Below are 19,439 nucleotides of genomic sequence, written 5' to 3'. Positions count from 1 at the left end.
ACCTTCTCTGAGGTCCAGAGAGGCCAAGTGGCTTTTTCAAGTTCCCACAGCAAATTCATGGCTGAGCTGGCAGTGGAAACCAAACTCCCTAATTCTTGTGCAGCTTTCCAAAGGAGGCATCACGTGACAAAATCTGAACATTGCACAATGTCCCTCCGAGAGTACAGCACTGGCTGTACAATGGCATATATTATACAGGGAATAACAATTGTGTTTCTTCTCTCTCTGCTGAGCTGTATTTGGCAAGTTGTTGGTACTGAAAAAGGTGTAGCTGTAATTCACTATGACTACTTCTCATCCCCTCTATGAACATGCCATGTGTTCAGTCATTTGCTTGCATATAGATTATTTATGTTATGAAGAATCTGCATATCCACCCAGCCCAGATATAGGAGCTACTAACAGCTCTTGAGGGGTGTGGAGTATTTTTTTTTCACCTTTTGACAGCCCTTGGCATTGTTCCTGATGTGAAAGGGATTCTTAAAAAGCTTTTGGTGACAGTCAAATCTTAGTAATGTGTCAGTGTTTGTGGAAGAGAAGCAAGGAGAGATAAGGAAGGAGATATGGAAGAGTAGGGTGGGGGAAGTGAAGCATGAGGAAAGAGTGGGTGGAAGGAAATAAGACAATAATGGGGAGCTCAAAAAGTTTATTAAGAGTTATTATATCTCATTCTAGAACAATATATGAGAGTTTCTCAAATCATGTGTTGTGGAATAGTGTTCAGTGGGCTGCCACACAGGTAATATTTTTGAGTCAAAATAATTTTGGGAAAGAAAATTCTGGTAAGCAAAGAGTAATCAGTTTTCTTTACTGCAGGACTACTTGGTGTCTTTTATATGTTGACCACATCCCCATAAGATACTGCATACAATGCTCCCCCATATTTCTTTGGGGAACATGCTTTCAGTCCTTTCATCAAGAATAGGTCCCTCCAAAACATTTTTAATCAGTAGTAAAACTAGAATTGCAGCCTACATCTACCCATTCAGGTGTTTATTTACGTCTGCCAAAACAACTGCATACCTTTACAGTACCCTAGGAGATAACATACTTATATATACACACACAAATACACAGAACAGGCTGGTACCTTGAAGAAGGGCATCTTGGCCACCGTCTCATGTGAAGTTTCCTTCCCCATTGCTAACACTATTGGCTCTAATCATTGCTGTCTTCCTAGCATGGCCTCAGCGCCACAAAAAGACACAACTGGAGTTGTGAACTTTATCCTTAGGCAGCCTTCCTTGGACATCAGCCACAACAAGGTCCAGATCCCTCACTTTGAGGACTAGGGTCCACACCCAATTTCATGACCATACTCAAATCAAAAAGAGGAAGAAAACAACATTAGCCTCTGTAAAGATCATAAATGTAACACTGGGGTCAGTAGCTAGTGGAAGATAGTAGGTAACAATTATTACTTTGTCAGCACTAGTTAGTGGGTGGCAGTAATGTTGTAGTAATGGTTGTAGTATAGGCACCTCTACATATTGAAATGTAAAACGTTATTCAGAACATGTTATATAGTGGATTTACATAAAATGCAATCTTTTTTTTTTTTATAAAACACAATCTTATATTTCATTGTTTTGAATGGGAAAATAACAGTACATTCCCAATTCATCCAAAGTCCCAACAAATATTAAATATTTCTAAAACATTCCTAATTATTGCTTAAACACTCTTAAATAACTATATGTCAATTCATAAAGTATTTATTAATAGTATAAAGCATTTAAAACATCAATGTCTAATTATTTAACACTTTATAAACTCATCAGTAGGTACTTTTATGTTTGGTATACAACAATTTACAATTTCAGAAACAAATTATATTTCCTTTTTGAACTGCAATGAACATACACTGTAATTCAAATGAACAATGAAATGATATGTTTGAGATTCTCAAGACTCTGTCCCCATGGACCCTGGTTGATAGTATCCTCAGGCACTTTATTTTATTTTATTTTATTTTATTTTATTTTATTTTATTTTTTCCTCAAGCACTTTAAATAAGCAAACACTGAAATTCATAGACGGGCAGCCCCGGTGGCCCAGCAATTTAGTGTCGCCTTCAGCCCGGGGCATGATCCTGGAGACCCAGGATCGAGTCCCATGTCTGGCTCCTTGCATGGAGCCTGCTTCTCCCTCTGCCTGTGTCTCTGCCTCTTTCTCTCTCTGTGTCTCTCATGAATAAATAAATAAAAATCTTTAAAAAAAAGAAACTCATGGACAGATAAAGTCTTAGGAAAGAAATGTGGGGGAGATGATAGTGATGTTTTTTACTAGTTTTTAATAGTGATGCTTTATATCAGTTGAGACCCAAGATGCCATCTTATCCAGAGAGGAGTATGCTCTATATTCTTTGGATGGGACTTCCACATGACTTGAATGTTTCATTTGAGGGCTTTCAATTTGAATAGTGAATTTGGGGTAGACGTTTTTGTAACTTGTTATAATGATTGTCCAGATAGTGAGAGTTCAGATAGCAAGGGATATCTATATAGTAGTAGTGGTGGATTCTCATTTACTGAAAACTTCACTTACGAGCAAGATCCCTGTTTGGCTCATTTAACAATGTATTCCTAGGGTCTAAGCACAACGCTCAGCACATTGCAAATGCTCAACAAATATTTGTTCAATGAATGAATTGAGCATAAACTAAGTAGCAGGCACTAAGCAATTTACCTGTGTTATCTCATTGAATCTTAATATTAACAAATTTATGAGGTAGGTTTTGGCATTATTCCCATTTTTCAGATAAGGAAACTGAAGCCTAGAATTGAAGAGGAACTTGGCCAACATTACATTTATGTGTCAGGGCAAGGGACTTGAACCTCTGCCTTCCTGAGTCCAAAACCAATGTTTTCAACTATTATCCTATCTATACGTGATTCTCTTCTCTCATTTAAAACTTCAGATAAAAAATAAAATAAAATAAAACTTCAGATACCTGTTTGGGTTCCTTCCATAAGCTAGAGTGGTTTCTGATACCTCATGTCAGAAACCTTGGGGAAAAAAAATCTGCTTCTGAGAATTATGAATGTCCTACACATGATTTCACTAATACTGTTAAGCCAAGCCTTTAAATGCTATGACATACTTTGTTTTTTTTCTTTTGTTAGCATCAATAATAATTATAACTACCAAATGTTGAGCCTTCATTGTGTGCCAATCAGGCACTGGACTATGTAGTATTGTTTATAGGAAAACCACAGGCCCAAAATGGTGTCACGTAGGCCAAATCATCAAAACCTAATTTAATTGTAGTTTCAACCTCCCCCAGAATTACAGTATTAATCAGTTAGCCAGGAATTTTTTGATCAGAGCCAATGAAATAATCTGCCATGTGGGCCCTCTCCATTCTCCTAAGGAATATGAGGTAATCTGCATGATAAGACCTCCTGTTCTTCCTTTTAGGAAGTGACCTTGCCTGGGACAAACCTTTTCTTTTGCTAATAACTTCTTACCCCACCCTCCTTCCTATAAAAAAACTTCCATTTTGGACAACTTGGAGCTCCCCTCTACTTGCTAGATGGGATGCTGCCTGATTCATGAGCTGATTAACAAAGGCAATCAAATCTTCAAATTTACTTGGTTTAATTGTGGTTTTTTTAAAAATATGTATTTATTTATTTGAGAGACAGAGAGCATGCATGCATGAACAGGGGGAAGGGCAGAAGGAGAAGGCAAGAATCTCCAGCAGACTCTCTGCTGAGCACAGAACTGAACACAGGGTTCCATCCCAGAACCCTGAGATCATGACTTGAGCCAAAATCAAGAGTTGAATGCTCAACTGACCAAGCCACCCAGGTGCCCCACACTTTGTTTTTTTTAATCAATATCCATCATTTCAGTTAACCTTCAAAGTAGCCTGATGACATACTGTTATAATTCCCATTTTATAGACAAGGAAACTGAGACATGGAAAGGTTAACTAACTTACTTAGGCAAATATCCAGTAAATGATAGAGCTGAAATTTGAACTCAATGTGTCAGATTACAGAGCACATGATTTCGGTCACTTATCATACCACTGATGACTAGCTGATAAACCAGCCCATATGACAAAACAGCAGACCTTACTGCTGCTGCCTTATCAACTGTTGTCAGGCCTTGAAGAAGTCCCACCCTCCTTCTGTTGGCTTTTATAAATCCTACTGTTTTTCCATACTCAAACCAATTTCCACTTCATCCAAGAAGCCTTCCCTGACTTTTGTTTGAAACCTCAGTGATTGCTTTCTCTGCTAGGTACCCTCCATCACTGCATGTGTGAGCCTCAGAGAGTTGTCAGTTCCTACTTCCCCTGCACTGGCATCCAGCATCTCTGGTGTAGATGTCTTCTGTGCTCTCACTGGTTGGACTGGAAGCTCACATAGTACAAAACCCAGGTTCATTGTGAAGGCGAGCAGAATATGCCACCACTAGATATGCCTCTTTGGTGTAAAGATTATATTGAGTGAATCATTTTTAAGAAACAGCAAACACAGGAAAAGCTCTGAAAACTGAGAAAGAAGTTGCTCTTTTGTAAGGGATACGTACATTTATTTTAAAAATCTCCACTTGTAAGGGTATCTCTCTTTCTGTACCAGAAGGAGGAAGATGACCAAATCTCTAGAAACTCTTATCAGTGGGCAAGTCAATGAGTTAAACATGCATAATAACTTTACCTTTGTTTACTGTGCTTTTCCTGGTAACATCCCATAACCAGTTCCTCATTCCCTCCCTCAACATCTTTCTTTTGTTTTTATTTTTTTATTTTTATTTTTTTAATAATAAATTTATTTTTTATTGGTGTTCAATTTGCCAACATACAGAATAACACTCAGTGCTCATCCCGTCAAGTGCCCCCCTCAGTGCCCGTGACCTATTCTTTTGTTTTTAGCTACAGATAGCATTTAAAGTGGTGGCTTGGGTCATTTAGGGGAGATATTCAGTTTTCCTGGCTCTCTCATGTATGCAGGAGGTATACATGCCATTAAACTTCTGCTTGTTTTTCTCTCATTAATCTGTCTTATATTATAGGAGGGTCTCTGGCAAGAATCTGGAAGGGTAGAGGGAAAATTATTTTTCCTCCCCTACCACTGGTTCTGGTTATGTATTTCTTCACCATAAGTACAGTGCCATGAGCACAGTAGGGACAGGAGAGTATGGCTGCAGTGTCACAGGGTATAGGTGAATCTTTTTGTTGTTGTTGTTACTGAAGCAATATACATCTACTGTTAAGAACTTAGAAAATATATATAAGAAAAATGGAAAAAATACTCTTTCATCTAACCACCTAGAAAGAACCCTTGTTAACAGCTTAACAGTTTTGTGCACATTTTTTGTACGTGTTTTATGCATGCATGCTCATAGATTTTACCCATCAGAGCTCAAGCTATTTAAACTAACTTGTAACTTGCTGTTCCAGTAAAAAGACATAGTGAATATTTTGCTATGGCACTGAATGTGCTTTTACATCATTTTTAAAAGAATATATAATATAGCATATAGCATACAATAGAGTTGATTTAATGTATTTCTTAAATATTGAACATCTAGATTATTTCAAATTCTTTGCTATTCAGACAAACTTGAAGGAACCTAAATGTTATTGCTAGAGGAGTGATTAAATAAAAATGGTACGACCATTCAGTGGAGTATTATGCCTGTTACAAAGCTTAATGTAGAATGCCTAAGTGATGATATGGAATGATTACCAAGATATATTATTAAGTAAAAAGAAAAAAACTGGAGGATCATGTGTGTAACATGGCCTGTATTTTGGGTAGATGGTTTTATTGCAGAGATTTTTTTTCTGGAAACACATATAGATATAAAAAACACAACATGGTAATTAGTGGTTTTACCTGGGAAGGCATGGGACAAGAATGGGGCAGGAAGAGGCTTTTTTCCCCCTTAATTCTATACCTTTCAAAAGGATTGAATATTTTATCTTGTGCAATATGTATACATATATACAGTATGGTGATGCAAAACCTTGTCACTAAATATTTGTACATACTTATGATATGAGATTTTTCAACATGTTGGGAAGGAAAAGGCAGGGACAAGTTATATTGTCACTGAGTTGCCAAGGACGTTGATAGAGAACATACTGTCAGGAAGAGTAAACATGTCCCCTGGGAAGGCCCAGGAGGCACTCTGCTCCATTGCAGAGTTGCTGAAGGCAGGCTTCCCAGATCAACCCACAATTGCAGACATCAGAGCCCAAGGGGAGAGTGAGGCTTCCAATTCTTGCTCTAAAGCAGTGCTTTCTCAGTGTGTTCTCTGAAGCCTTCAGAGGGTGCTGAAAGAGATGCCAAATTGCCTGGCTGCCATTTTGCCCAAAGTAGATTAATCTTTTAAAGAATTTTAAATTGTGGTAAAATGCACATAACATAAAATTTACCATCTTAAACATTTTTAAGCATGCAGTTCAGTGGTATTAATAAAGCGGATTTACCTTTAAACTTATTCATACATTGTGGCTCCATAGTTAGAAAACATTTGATCACTAATGCTCTAAACACAATATTTCCTGATTTTTCCAGGCCATGGCACAGGTGAAAAATGATACAGTTTGTATACTGCATCAAAGTAGAATGAAAAGCAAAAATGGCTATATTGCTTATGGCCAAAGGCAAAGTCTGCTGATGGGACTCTGGCTGCCTCAGTATCTACCAGGGCATCTGGAAGGATGAATAGCTCAGCACACCTGTAATTCACTCAGGGCATATACAGAAGCTTGATACCTTCTGTCTGGTGCGATACAGACCCAGAAACCAGTAACAGTAGTATGGCTTCTGTACTGTGCTGTAGGCACACACAAGAGGAAAACATTAATTCTATCTGGGGCTGAGGAAAGATAGAAAATGAGTAACATGAAAGATATTATCTTCTCTTCTAGAATTCCTATGGTAGGTGAGACAGAGTTCACTGGAATGTAAGAAAAGGCAGCCAGCACTGGAAAAGGAAAAAAGATGGACAAAATCTGTCTTCCCATTTCCTCAACTCCTGTCTTTTTGACCTAAGAATAAGTTAGGGAGAAAAAAGGCTGAGGAAGACAAGGGCAAGAAAAGGGATTCTCAAGGGGGGAAAACTCAGAAAGGAAAAGAAAACAAGAGAGTAGGGAAGGATACTCTGAGGTCATACTGAGAGCTGGTAGGGCAGGGGTATAGGAGAAAGTCACAGTATCTCTACAGGTTTGGGGGGTAGTTAAATATAGAATGGAGTAAAGCTAAAAGGGACTTACTTAAGTCTGCCATAACTCCTAAGATGTGCCCAGGAATTCTAGAGTGGGACCAAAATGCAAGATGTCTTAAAATATGCATAAGTATTAGCCAGATAAAGGGGAAATGGGCCAACAGCAGAATTAAGGCACTAAGGCAATTCAGAGAATTGGTGAACTTCAAGGTCCTTTGGTGTGGCCAGTTTTAGGGTGCATGGGGAAGAGATGGAAAATGAGGCTGGATAGAGAGGAAAGTCCAAGGATTAGAGGAAGGGTATTATACTATAAGGCCAGCCTTGGCAGCTGCCTCCATAGGGCCTTGGCATCTCTGAAGGAAAATCACTTTCCATCCTCCACCCCCCTGCAGTGTGGCAAAGGACAAGCAAGGAAATAAATAGCCACATAGTTCATCCCAGTATAAAAGAATATATTTCAGCAACATTTTTTGATAATATATTTTAGCAGTGTAAAATACAACTGATTGTTGTCACTCATCTGATTTTGGAATTGGAGCATTTGGGTACAATCTTTGTGTACTTCAATATAAAACACTCTATACAAATTGCATAGCGATTCCAATGGGAAAAATAAAAGAATGCAAACTTAATGACCTGTACTCAGATTGCTTGATGAAGTTGGCATTAGAGACGATGAAGGCAGGAATGGAAATAAACCCATTAAACTCACTTTTTCTGGGATGCTGCCCATCAGCCACAGCTGAAAATGATTGGCCATAAAACCTCAGAAGTTCAAGGTCCTGAATTTGGCTCTGAGGCTTGGAGTTGCAGAAGGACAGAAGGAGAGGGTTATGGCTCTGGTGTGTTTCAGCGGCATGGGTAGGCTGTCCCTGTGGCCCCTGATGTTCCTGTGTCCTGTCTCTAGCAGGCAGGCTCCTATAGTAAGGGCCAGTGATATGTTTGGTTTGGTCTTTTAAGGATTAGGGATTATTGAAATCACTTAAGAGCAACAAGTAAAGAGAAGAGAAGCTAAGTGTCTACACTTCAAGTGGGCCTGAAGAAAGGAACCTGATGGAAAATACCAAGAAGCATAAAGCCTCCGAAGCCAAGGAGAAGAGGGGATGTTAGGAGGATGAAGAAGGCAACAATATCCAATTATGATGGTTTCAGTGGTGGGAGACTATAGAAGTGAGATGAAAGAACACATCAGTTCCTGCCTTGAGAGGCTTACTTCAAGGTTTCTGTGAGCTCCCCAAATAATTTTGGATGCACTTAAAAATAATGAAGTAATTTTCAAGGAGCAAATTGCTCTTGTGTTGCCTCCATAAAATCTTCTATAGTGAAACATAAGCATACTGAAACTCATGGTCATACTAAAAATTAAATGCCCTTATTTTTGGGGGGCAGCCCTTGGAGACAAAAAAAAGTATGTTATAAAGTTGAGTTATTTAAAAAAAAGTATTTGTAGCAATATCTAACAATAGTGGACAAACCATGTCCTGTTCAAAGATTGGTACACTGCTGGGTCTACTAGAACATACATGAGTTCTCATTAAAAGAGATTCATTTAGTATTCAGCAATCAGACCAGGTATTGAGCTTGCTAATTACTAATGAAATGAACTTCCTAGGATGTTAGCTATGTAAAAGATACCAGGGTAGCTACAATGAACATGCTATATATTCCCAGAAGACTAAGTCTGAGTTAAAGTATCAGGGTTAAAAGTAGTGTGAGATGTCACACTATGTAACAGATACACAAACGTTCTGAGGGACAAATAGTTGTTATTTTCGAAAAATCCTAGAACACCCTGAAAATATTTGATCCACTGCCCTCATTTCCCAAAACCTTGCCTATGTTGTGGGTTCTAAGCCTGCTTGGGCTTATGCAATTAGTATAAGATTATATAAATCTGCACTCAAAATCTGTGTACCTCTAACAATTATCTACAAAATATGGGTCTATAGGTATGTCTCTGGAGAGAATTGGTAGCTTTCATGTCATTCCCAAAGTGGTCAAAGACCCTCCACCCCCCAAATAAAGAACCACTTCTAGACTTTTTTTATTTAGGAATAACCATCCCAGTAAGGTTTCTTGAGTGTAGGACTTGCTATTTTATACCTATTGATCAGTTCTAGACATCTAGCCAATGGGGCAGCACCTGTGGAAACTGACTTTGGAGTTTCTGCTCAAAAGTAATAGACTTAGGGAATTTGGCCAAGTCACCATTTAGACTGTGTCTAATATTCTGAACAACCACCAAGCCCCTGCAGGTATGATTTCCATGTCCAAAACCTGGGAGGCTGTTTCTCAAACAATGCAACCTTAGAAACAGTTTTATGACCAGGAAATATTATAGATTAGAAACTAGTGTACTTTTAGTTAATATGATTGCCTTTGGTGCCAGAAAGAAAATTAATTTTAGCCAAGAACCATTTTAATTCCCTTTGTTCCATCCCAAGGGAGGTATAATTCCACCAGACACTCTGCTGTTCAGGTGACGGCATGAGCCTGTCACTTCATTTTTATTGATTAAGATCACAAAAGTCATGAGCAGACAGTATACAGGTAATAGTGGCAGGTAACCATAACATCCCTGAAATCTCACTGGAAGTGTATGATTCATTTTAACAAACTGAACAGATAATGGATGCCCTGTTCTGTAGAGTTGGCAACTAAAGGGCAAGAATAAAGCAAAAGTTGGGGAAGATAAAGAACATATCTGTTAGTGGAATGCATGCTTTCAGAATTGGGTATATGATTGTAGTTGGGGGCCATTAATGGAGACTCTCTGTGACTCAGCTAGCTACAGAAGGAAGATGAAAAGTACTCCTAACAGAGAGAACAGCTTGTCATATCTATCTCTTTAGACATCTTGCCCTCATAGACAATAATGACCATACCTGACATTTCCTTTGAGTTACAGAAAACAAGAGTTACAAAAAGAAGAAAAATCAAAGAGCTGCTGGAGGTCCAGATTGGCTTGTCCTTTGATTCTCTGCAGGCTGCCTGTGTTGCCATTAGCAATTCTTAGGACAGAAGCTTTCACAAGCACAGTAGAAAGAGCAAAGTTTCCCTCTTTACACAGTAGATGTGTTCTTGGGAACTCAGATGGAACTTGAGAACTGAAAGTCAGTGAATAACAAAACAGTTGGTTCTGTTAAAAGAATGTTTGGTTTTCTAGTAAGGTCTTTATTAAAAAATTATATATATATATATATATATATACACACATATTTCTAAATTATATAGCATATATTCAGATTTTTTCCTTATTGAATAGAATATATATATTTTGGATTTGAGGTATTTTGATCCATACATTAAGGGGTGAAATCTTTAGGTCAGCTCACAGTCCAACAAAAAGAAATACTGAGATGTACTTAGATTGTGAGTTTAACAAACTTAACATTTTCTAAAATTTTCATTTTATGTAATTTTAATAGAGTTTGTTTTATAAACTAGATCCTATATTAAGTGCCTATTTAAAGGAAACCTCTAGGCAAGGAATCATCTTTTAATAATTGTGATGCTAAGCACCACATTTCATAGTACTGTGTATTCAAATTTTTGCTTATCAGGTGCTTTTGGAAACGGAGACACATGGGTATTCAATGTGGGGAACAGGCTCCAGAGGCCCTTGCATTGCTAATCATTATCCAGCAGCACTGTCAGTTCTCCTAATTTGGGGAGAAGGGGGTATAGAGAGATGCCAGACCACAGGTAGTTTTTCCTTCTCAAAAAGCAATAGGAAAAAAACAAAGAACAACTAAAGGTCTTCTGTTTTATATATCCTTTCTTGGCCAAGAAAATTATTATAGTCTGGGTTCCTGGCTGGCTTTCAGCTCTGGAGGGGGTGGAAGCATCAGAAGTGGCAAACACATTTGGATATTTTCAGAGACTTGAACAGAGGCAAAAAGCGTGGAGAATACGGAAAATGCACATTCACTCCAGAGGTTATTGACAAGATTAATTACCTCATAAGTGCCTTAATAGGATGACTCCAAGCATATTGCAACTATAATTATCCATAAAAATCCTAATGAATTCAATTTCTTCAGAAATCACCCTGCTGCAACTGGTGAGTGTAGGAGAAGTAGGGGGAGGAGGCAGTCCAGCTCCTAAGGAGGAAAAGCAGGAGGGAAAGATAAGGAGAGGTGGTTGGTGAAACTAGCAGGTGTCTAATTAGGTCAAGTAGTTTCTGGTGAATGGTGTTTATTCTGGCTTTTGCCTTATGATGTTTTGTAATGATCTATGGACTCCTTTTTTACATGCCAGTGTTTCTGTTGAAAACATGCCCAAACATCACTCTTTCCCTTCCCCCCCACGACCCCAATGTGTTGTGTGTGTGTGTGTGTGTGTGTGTGGTTGTGTGAGCACATATACACACATCTATATTCATGAACTTGGCTCAAACCCTCTTTGCAAAATGCACACTCTAAAAAGTGGGCCAACTCTCATCCTGGTCAAACTAAAAGGAAAGAAATCTTACTCAGTGGTGCTCTCCACATTTTCTATATCCTGCTACCTACTTGGGTACCTTCCCACTTCCGGGACTTTCATGTTGCCTCCGGACTACTTAGGACCCTTTTCCAATACTCATCTCCCATGCAAGGACCTACTTAGAATTGGTCCTGCCTCCCTTTTCCCATGTAAAATGTTCCTATCTTGCATCTTCTTCCCACAAAATAGTGCTGTCACCCAGCTGCTTTACTGAAAATGTAATGACTAAGAAAGGTATTTTAGACTAGAAGTCAGAATGACCCTGTACCACTTAATGGCCATGTAGTTTGGGGGAAAAATCACTTAACTTCTCTAAACTCTAGTTTCTTTCTCTGAGAAAAATGCTTAAAAAAATGAAACTTGTTCTGCCAATTTCATAGGTCAGCTATGTGCCCAAGGTTACCTGGGTAGTATGTGATAGCAGAGGTGTATGGACATAGGTTCACAGACTCTCAGTCCAGTGCTCCTTCTACCACAGACTACTGAATGGTACAAATAGGAATGTGCGAGGAGGAGGGGCAAGATGGCGGAAGAGTAGGGTCCCCAAATCACCTGTCTCCACCAAATTACCTAGAAAACCTTCAAATTATCCTGAAAATCTATGAATTCGGCCTGAGATTGAAAGAAAGAACAGCTGGTATGCTACAGTAAGAAGAGTTCACGCTTCTATCAAGGTAGGAAGACAGAGAAAAAAGAATTAAAGAAACAAAAGGCCTCCAAGGGGGAGGGGCCCCGCGAGGAGCCGGGCTGAGGCCGGGGCGAGTGTCCCCAGGACAGGAGAGCCCCGTCCCGGAGACGCAGGAGCTGCACCGACCTTCCCGGGCTGAAAGGGGCTCGCGGGGAGTTGGAGCAGGAACCAGGAGGGTGAGGATGCCCTCGGGTTCCCCGGGACAGTAACAGCAACTGCGCGCCCAGGAGAGTGGCCGAGCTCCCTAAGGGCTGCAGCGCGCACGGCGGACCCGGAGCAGCTCGGAGAGGCTCGGGCGGCAGCTCCGCGGAGGGGGTTGCGCGGCCCCGGGAGCAGGTCGGAGGGGCTCGGGCAGAGGAAGAGGCTCACTGCGGAGGGGGCTGCGCGGTTCCAGGAGCAGCTCCGGGGGGCTTGGGCGGCGGCTCCGCGGAGGGGGTTGCGCGGCCCGGGAGTGCGAATCCAACAGCGCAGGCTACGGAGCACAGGGCGCCGGGACACAGCCCAGGATCCCGCCTCCCCCGGGACAGGCAGAGGCCGGGAGGGCCCAGGACAGCAAGGACGCTCCTGCCCCGAGCTGAGCAGATCAGCGGCCCCGCCCCGGAGCCTCCAGGCCCTGCAGACGGAGTTCCTGCCGGAGCTGAATCCAGGTTTCCAGAGCTGGCCCCGCCACTAGGGCTGTTGCTCCTGGGGCCTCACGGGGTAAACAACCCCCACTGAGCCCTGCACCAGGCAGGGGGCAGAGCAGCTCCCCCAACTGCTAACACCTGAAAATCAGGACAACAGGCCCCTCCCCCAGAAGACCAGCTAGACGGACAACTTCCAGGAGAAGCCAGGGACTTAAAGTACACAGAATCAGAAGATACTCCCCCGTGGTTCTTTTTTTTTTTTTTTTTTGCTTTTTGATTTGTTTCCTTCCCCCACCCCCCTTTTTTCTCCTTTCTTTCTCTTTTTCTTTTTTTTTTTTCGTTTTTTTTCTTCCTTTTTTTTCTCTTTCTCTTTTCTTTCCTTCTTTCTCTCCTCTTTTTCTCCTTTTCCCAGTACAACTTGATTTGGCCACTCTGCACTGAGCAAAATGACTAGAAGGAAAACCTCACCTCAAAAGAAAGAATCAGAAACAGTCGTATCTCCCACAGAGTTACAAAATTTGGATTGCAATTCAATGTCAGAAAGCCAATTCAGAAGCACTATGATACAGCTACTGGTGGCTCTAGAAAAAAGCATAAAGGACTCAAGAGACTTCATGACTGCAGAATTTAGAGCTAATCAGGCAGAAATTAAAAGTCAATTGAATGAGATGCAATCCAAACTAGAAGTCCTAATGACGAGGGTTAACGAGGTGGAAGAATGAGTGAGTGACATAGAAGACAAGTTGATAGCAAAGAGGGAAACTGAGGAAAAAAGAGACAAACAATTAAAAGACCATGAAGATAGAATAAGGGAAATAAACGACAGCCTGAGGAAGAAAAACCTATGTTTAATTGGTGTTCCCGAGGGCGCCGAAAGGGACAGAGGGCCAGAATATGTATTTGAACAAATTCTAGCTGAAAACTTTCCTAATCTGGGAAGGGAAACAGGCATTCAGATCCAGGAAATAGGGAGATCCCCCCCTAAAATCAATAAAAACCGTTCAACACCTCGACATTTAATAGTGAAGCTTGCAAATTCCAAAGATAAAGAGAAGATCCTTAAAGCAGCAAGAGACCAGAAATCCCTGACTTTTATGGGGAGGAGTATTAGGGTAACAGCAGACCTCTCCACAGAGACCTGGCAGGCCAGAAAGGGCTGGCAGGATATATTCAGGGTCCTAAATGAGAAGAACATGCAACCAAGAAGACTTTATCCAGCAAGGCTCTCATTCAAAATGGAAGGAGAGATAAAGAGCTTCCAAGACAGGCAGCAACTGAAAGAATATGTGACCTCCGAACCAGCTCTGCAAGAAATTTTAAGGGGGACTCTTAAAATTCCCCTTTAAGAAGAAGTTCAGTGGAACATTCCACAAAAACAAGGACTGAATAGTTATCATGATGACATTAAATTCATATCTCTCAATAGTAACTCTGAATGTGAACGGGCTTAATGACCCCATCAAAAGGCGCAGGGTTTCAGACTGGATAAAAAAGCAGGACCCATCTATTTGCTGTCTACAAGAGACTCATTTTAGACAGAAGGACACCTACAGCCTGAAAATAAAAGGTTGGAGAACCATTTACCATTCGAATGGTCCTCAAAAGAAAGCAGGGGTAGCCATCCTTATATCAGATAAACTAAAATTTACCCCAAAGACTGTAGTGAGAGATGAAGAGGGACACTATCTCATACTTAAAGGATCTATCCAACAAGAGGACTTAACAATCCTCAATATATATGCCCCGAATGTGGGAGCTGCCAAATATATAAATCAATTATTAACCAAAGTGAAGAAATACTTAGATAATAATACACTTATACTTGGTGACTTCAATCTAGCTCTTTCTATACTCGATAGGTCTTCTAAGCACAACATCGCCAAAGAAACGAGAGCTTTAAATGATACAGTGGACCAGATGGATTTCACAGATATCTACAGAACTTTACATCCAAACTCAACTGAATACACATTCTTCTCAAGTGCACATGGAACTTTCTCCAAAATAGACCACATACTGGGTCACAAATAGGGTCTGAACTGATACCAAAAGATTGGGATCGTCCCCTGCATATTCTCAGACCATAATGCCTTGAAATTAGAACTAAATCACAACAAGAAGTTTGGAAGGACCTGAAACACGTGGAGGTTAAGGACCATCCTGCTAAAAGATGAAAGGGTCAACCAGGAAATTAAGGAAGAATTAAAAAGATTCATGGAAACTAATGAGAATGAAGATACAACCATCCAAAATCTTTGGGATGCAGCAAAAGCAGTCCTAAGGGGGAAATACATCGCAATACAAGCATCCATTCAAAAACTGGAAAGAACTCAAATACAAAAGCTCACCTTACACCTAAAGGAGCTAGAGAAAAAACAGCAAATAGATCCTACACGCAAGAGAAGATGGAGTTAATAAAGATTTGAGCAGAACTCAACGAAATCGAGACCAGAAGAACTATGGAACAGATTAACAGAACCAGGAGTTGGTTCTTTGAAAGAATTAATAAGATAGATAAACCATTAGCCAGCCTTATTAAAAAGAAGAGAGAGAAGACTTAAATTAATAAAATCATGAATGAGAAAGGAGAGATCACTACCAACACCAAGGAAATACAAACAATTTTAAAAACATATTATGAACAGCTATACGCCAATAAATTAGGCAATCTAGAAGAAATGGACGCATTCCTGGAAAGCCACAAACTACCAAAACTGGAACAGGAAGAAATAGAAAACCTGAACAGGCCAATAACCAGGGAGGAAATTGAAGCAGTCATCAAAAACCTCCCAAGACACAAAAGTCCAGGGCCAGATGGCTTCCCTGGGAATTTTATCAAACGTTTAAAGAAGAAACCATACCTGTTCTCCTAAAGCTGTTTGGAAAGATAGAAAGAGATGGAGTACTTCCAAATTCCTTCTATGAGGCCAGCATCACCTTAATTCCAAAACCAGACAAAGACCCCACCAAAAAGGAGAATTACAGACCAATATCCCTGATGAACATGGATGCAAAACTTCTCAACAAGATACTGGCCAACAGGATCCAACAATACATTAAGAAAATTATTCACCATGACCAAGTAAGATTTATCCCTGGGATACAAGGCTGGTTCAACACTCGTAAAACAATCAATGTGATTCATCATATCAGCAAGAGAAAAACCAAGAACCATATGATCCTCTCATTAGATGCAGAGAAAGCATTTGACAAAATACAGCATCCATTCCTGATCAAAACTCTTCAGAGTGTAGGGATAGAGGGAACTTTCCTCGACATCTTAAAAGCCATCTACAAAAAGCCCACAGCAAGTATCATTCTCAATGGGGAAGCACTGCGAGCCTTTCCCCTAAGACCAGGAACAAGACAGGGATGTCCACTCTCACCACTGCTGTTCAACATAGTACTGGAAGTCCTAGCCTCAGCAATCAGACAACAAAAAGACATTAAAGGTATTCAAATTGGCAAAGAAGAAGTCAAACTCTCCCTCTTCGCCGATGACATGATACTCTACATAGAAAACCCAAAAGTCTCCACCCCAAGATTGCTAGAATTCATACAGCAATTCGGTAGCGTGGCAGGATACAAAATCAATGCCCAGAAATCAGTGGCATTTCTATACACTAACAATGAGACTGAAGAAAGAGAAATTAAGGAGTCAATCCCATTTACAATGGCACCCAAAAGCATAAGATACCTAGGAATAAACCTAACCAAAGATGTAAAGGATCTATACCCTCAAAAGTATAGAACACTTCTGAAAGAAATTGAGGAAGACACAAAGAGATGGAAAAATATTCCATGCTCATGGATTGGCAGAATTAATATTGTGAAAATGTCAATGTTACCCAGGGCAATATACACGTTTAATGCAATCCCTATCAAAATACCATGGACTTTCTTCAGAGAGTTGGAACAAATTATTTTAAGATTTGTGTGGAATCAGAAAAGACCCCGAATAGCCAGGGGAATTTTAAAAAAGAAAACCATATCTGGGGGCATCACAATGCCAGATTTCAGGTTGTACTACAAAGCTGTGGTCATCAAGACAGTGTGGTACTGGCACAAAAACAGACGCATAGATCAGTGGAACAGAATAGAGAATCCAGAAGTGGACCCTGAACTTTATGGTCAACTAATATTCGATAAAGGAGGAAAGACTATCCCTTGGAAGAAAGACAGTCTCTTCAATAAGTGGTGCTGGGAAAATGGGACATCCACATGCAGAAGAATGAAACTAGACCACTCTCTTTCACCATACACAAAGATAAATGCAAAATGGATGAAAGATCTAAATGTGAGACAAGATTCCATCAAAATCCTAGAGGAGAACACAGGCAACACCCTTTTTGAACTCGGCCATAGTAACTTCTTGCAAGATAAATCCACGAAGGCAAAAGAAACAAAAGCAAAAATGAACTATTGGGACTTCATCAAGATAAGAAGCTTTTGCACAGCAAAGGATACAGTCAACAAAACTCAAAGACAACCTACAGAATGGGAGAAGATATTTGCAAATGACCTATCAGATAAAGGGCTAGTTTCCAAGATCTATAAAGAACTTCTTAAACTCAACACCAAAGAAACAAACAATCCAATCATGAAATGGGCAAAAGACATGAACAGAAATCTCACAGAGGAAGACATAGACATGGCCAACATGCACATGAGAAAATGCTCTGCATCACTTGCCATCAGGGAAATACAAATCAAAACCACAATGAGATACCACCTCACACCAGTGAGAATGGGGAAAATTAACAAGGCAGGAAACCACAAATGTTGGAGAGGATGCGGAGAAAAGGGAACCCTCTTACACTGTTGGTGGGAATGTGAACTGGTGCAGCCACTCTGGAAAACTGTGTGGAGGTTCCTCAAAGAGTTAAAAATAGACCTGCCCTACGACCCAGCAATTGCACTACTGGGGATTTACCCCAAAGATACAGATGCAGTGAAATGCCGGGACCCCTGCACCCCGATGTTTATGGCAGCAATGGCCACGATAGCCAAACTGTGGAAGGAGCCTCGGTGTCCAACGAAAGATGAATGGATAAAGAAGATGTGGTTTATGTATACAATGGAATATTACTCAGCTATTAGAAATGACAAATACCCACCATTTGCTTCAACGTGGATGGAACTGGAGGGTATTATGCTGAGTGAAGTAAGTCAGTCGGAGAAGGACAAACATTATATGTTCTCATTCATTTGGGGAATATAAATAATAGTGAAAGGGAATATAAGGGAAGGGAGAAGAAATGTGTGGGAAATATCAGAAAGGGAGACAGAACATAAAGACTGCTAACTCTGGGAAACGAACTAGGGGTGTTGGAAGGGGAGGAGGGCGGGGGGTGGGAGTGAATGGGTGACGGGCACTGGGGGTTATTCTGTATGTTAGTAAATTGAACACCAATAAAAAATAAATTGAAAAAAACAAATAGGATTGTGCAATACTCATAAAAAGTATTAATGCCATTGTCCTTATTTTATTTTCGGGTTATCAGTTTGTAACATGACTTCTTAAGGCAATCCTTCCTCTTCAGTCAGGACTATCTGTCATTGTCATTACCTCTCCACATATCATGCCTTGGCTCATTTTTCTTTTTTTTTTAACAATTTATGTATTTTAGAGAGAGAGCAAGAGAACACATGAGCATGGAGCCCAACAGAGGGCTCATTTCATGATCCTGAGATCACGACTCGAGCCAAAGTCAAGAGTCAGATGCTGAACCAACTGAGTAACCCAGGTGCCTCATTGGCTCATTTTTCTATGTGAAAAAGTTAAATCTTCAGTTTCCACCTATTTCACAAAGAATTCACCCATGATTTCATTCTGTATTGACAGCCTCCTTTTTTGAAGACCTACAAACCTCATCTCTACCAAGAAATATGGCAGTTGTTTATAACTACTCTCAAATTGTTCTCTAGTTACTCATTACAATTAATAGCCTGCATTTTTTAAGTCTCCACAGTATTCTAAGACAATAACTTTAATAATCTAGTACTTTCAATACTCCACAATATTTCCTGACCTAACTTCCAGCTCTATAGCCTACTGCTCTCTGACATATACACTTACGCCATGTACAGTCTTAACTAGTTAATGCTGTCTGCATGTTCCATGTTTACCTGCATGGCAAACACAGTATAGCATTGTGATTAAGAGTACAGCCCCTAATATCAGGAGTAGACTACTTGAGTTCAAAAGTGAGCTCCCAGTTACTAGCTGTATACCTTAATCTCTCTGTGCCTCAGCATTCTCACTTTTAAATGGGGATAATAACAGTACCTATCTCACCTACCTCACAGGCTTGTGGTAAAGGTTAAAGGAGTATACATATTAGGTATATATATTATAATCTTGGAATGAACATTGGAAGTATGCATGTGTATACATATATATACATACAGCATTTAAAATTGTACAATCACATAATAAGTGTTCAGTAAAT

General features: G+C 40.1%; 1 long non-coding RNA gene across 1 annotated transcript in view; it reads right to left on the bottom strand.

Annotated features, from left to right (window-relative positions):
* Positions 1-9,717: 9,717 nt before the first annotated feature.
* Positions 9,718-19,439, bottom strand: part of LOC119868227 — a 230,878-nt gene continuing 221,156 nt past the window's right edge. Inside the window, exons 2-3 of the long non-coding RNA XR_005385990.1 lie at positions 11,148-11,291; positions 9,718-10,295 (exon numbers count right to left, since the gene is read on the bottom strand). This is a non-coding gene — a long non-coding RNA (uncharacterized LOC119868227). The remainder of the gene's footprint in view (positions 10,296-11,147; positions 11,292-19,439) is intronic.

Source organism: Canis lupus, chromosome X (assembly GCF_011100685.1).
Source record: "Canis lupus familiaris isolate Mischka breed German Shepherd chromosome X, alternate assembly UU_Cfam_GSD_1.0, whole genome shotgun sequence".
Lineage (NCBI taxonomy): Eukaryota > Metazoa > Chordata > Mammalia > Carnivora > Canidae > Canis > Canis lupus.
This window is presented reverse-complemented; position numbering and strand designations above follow the sequence as displayed.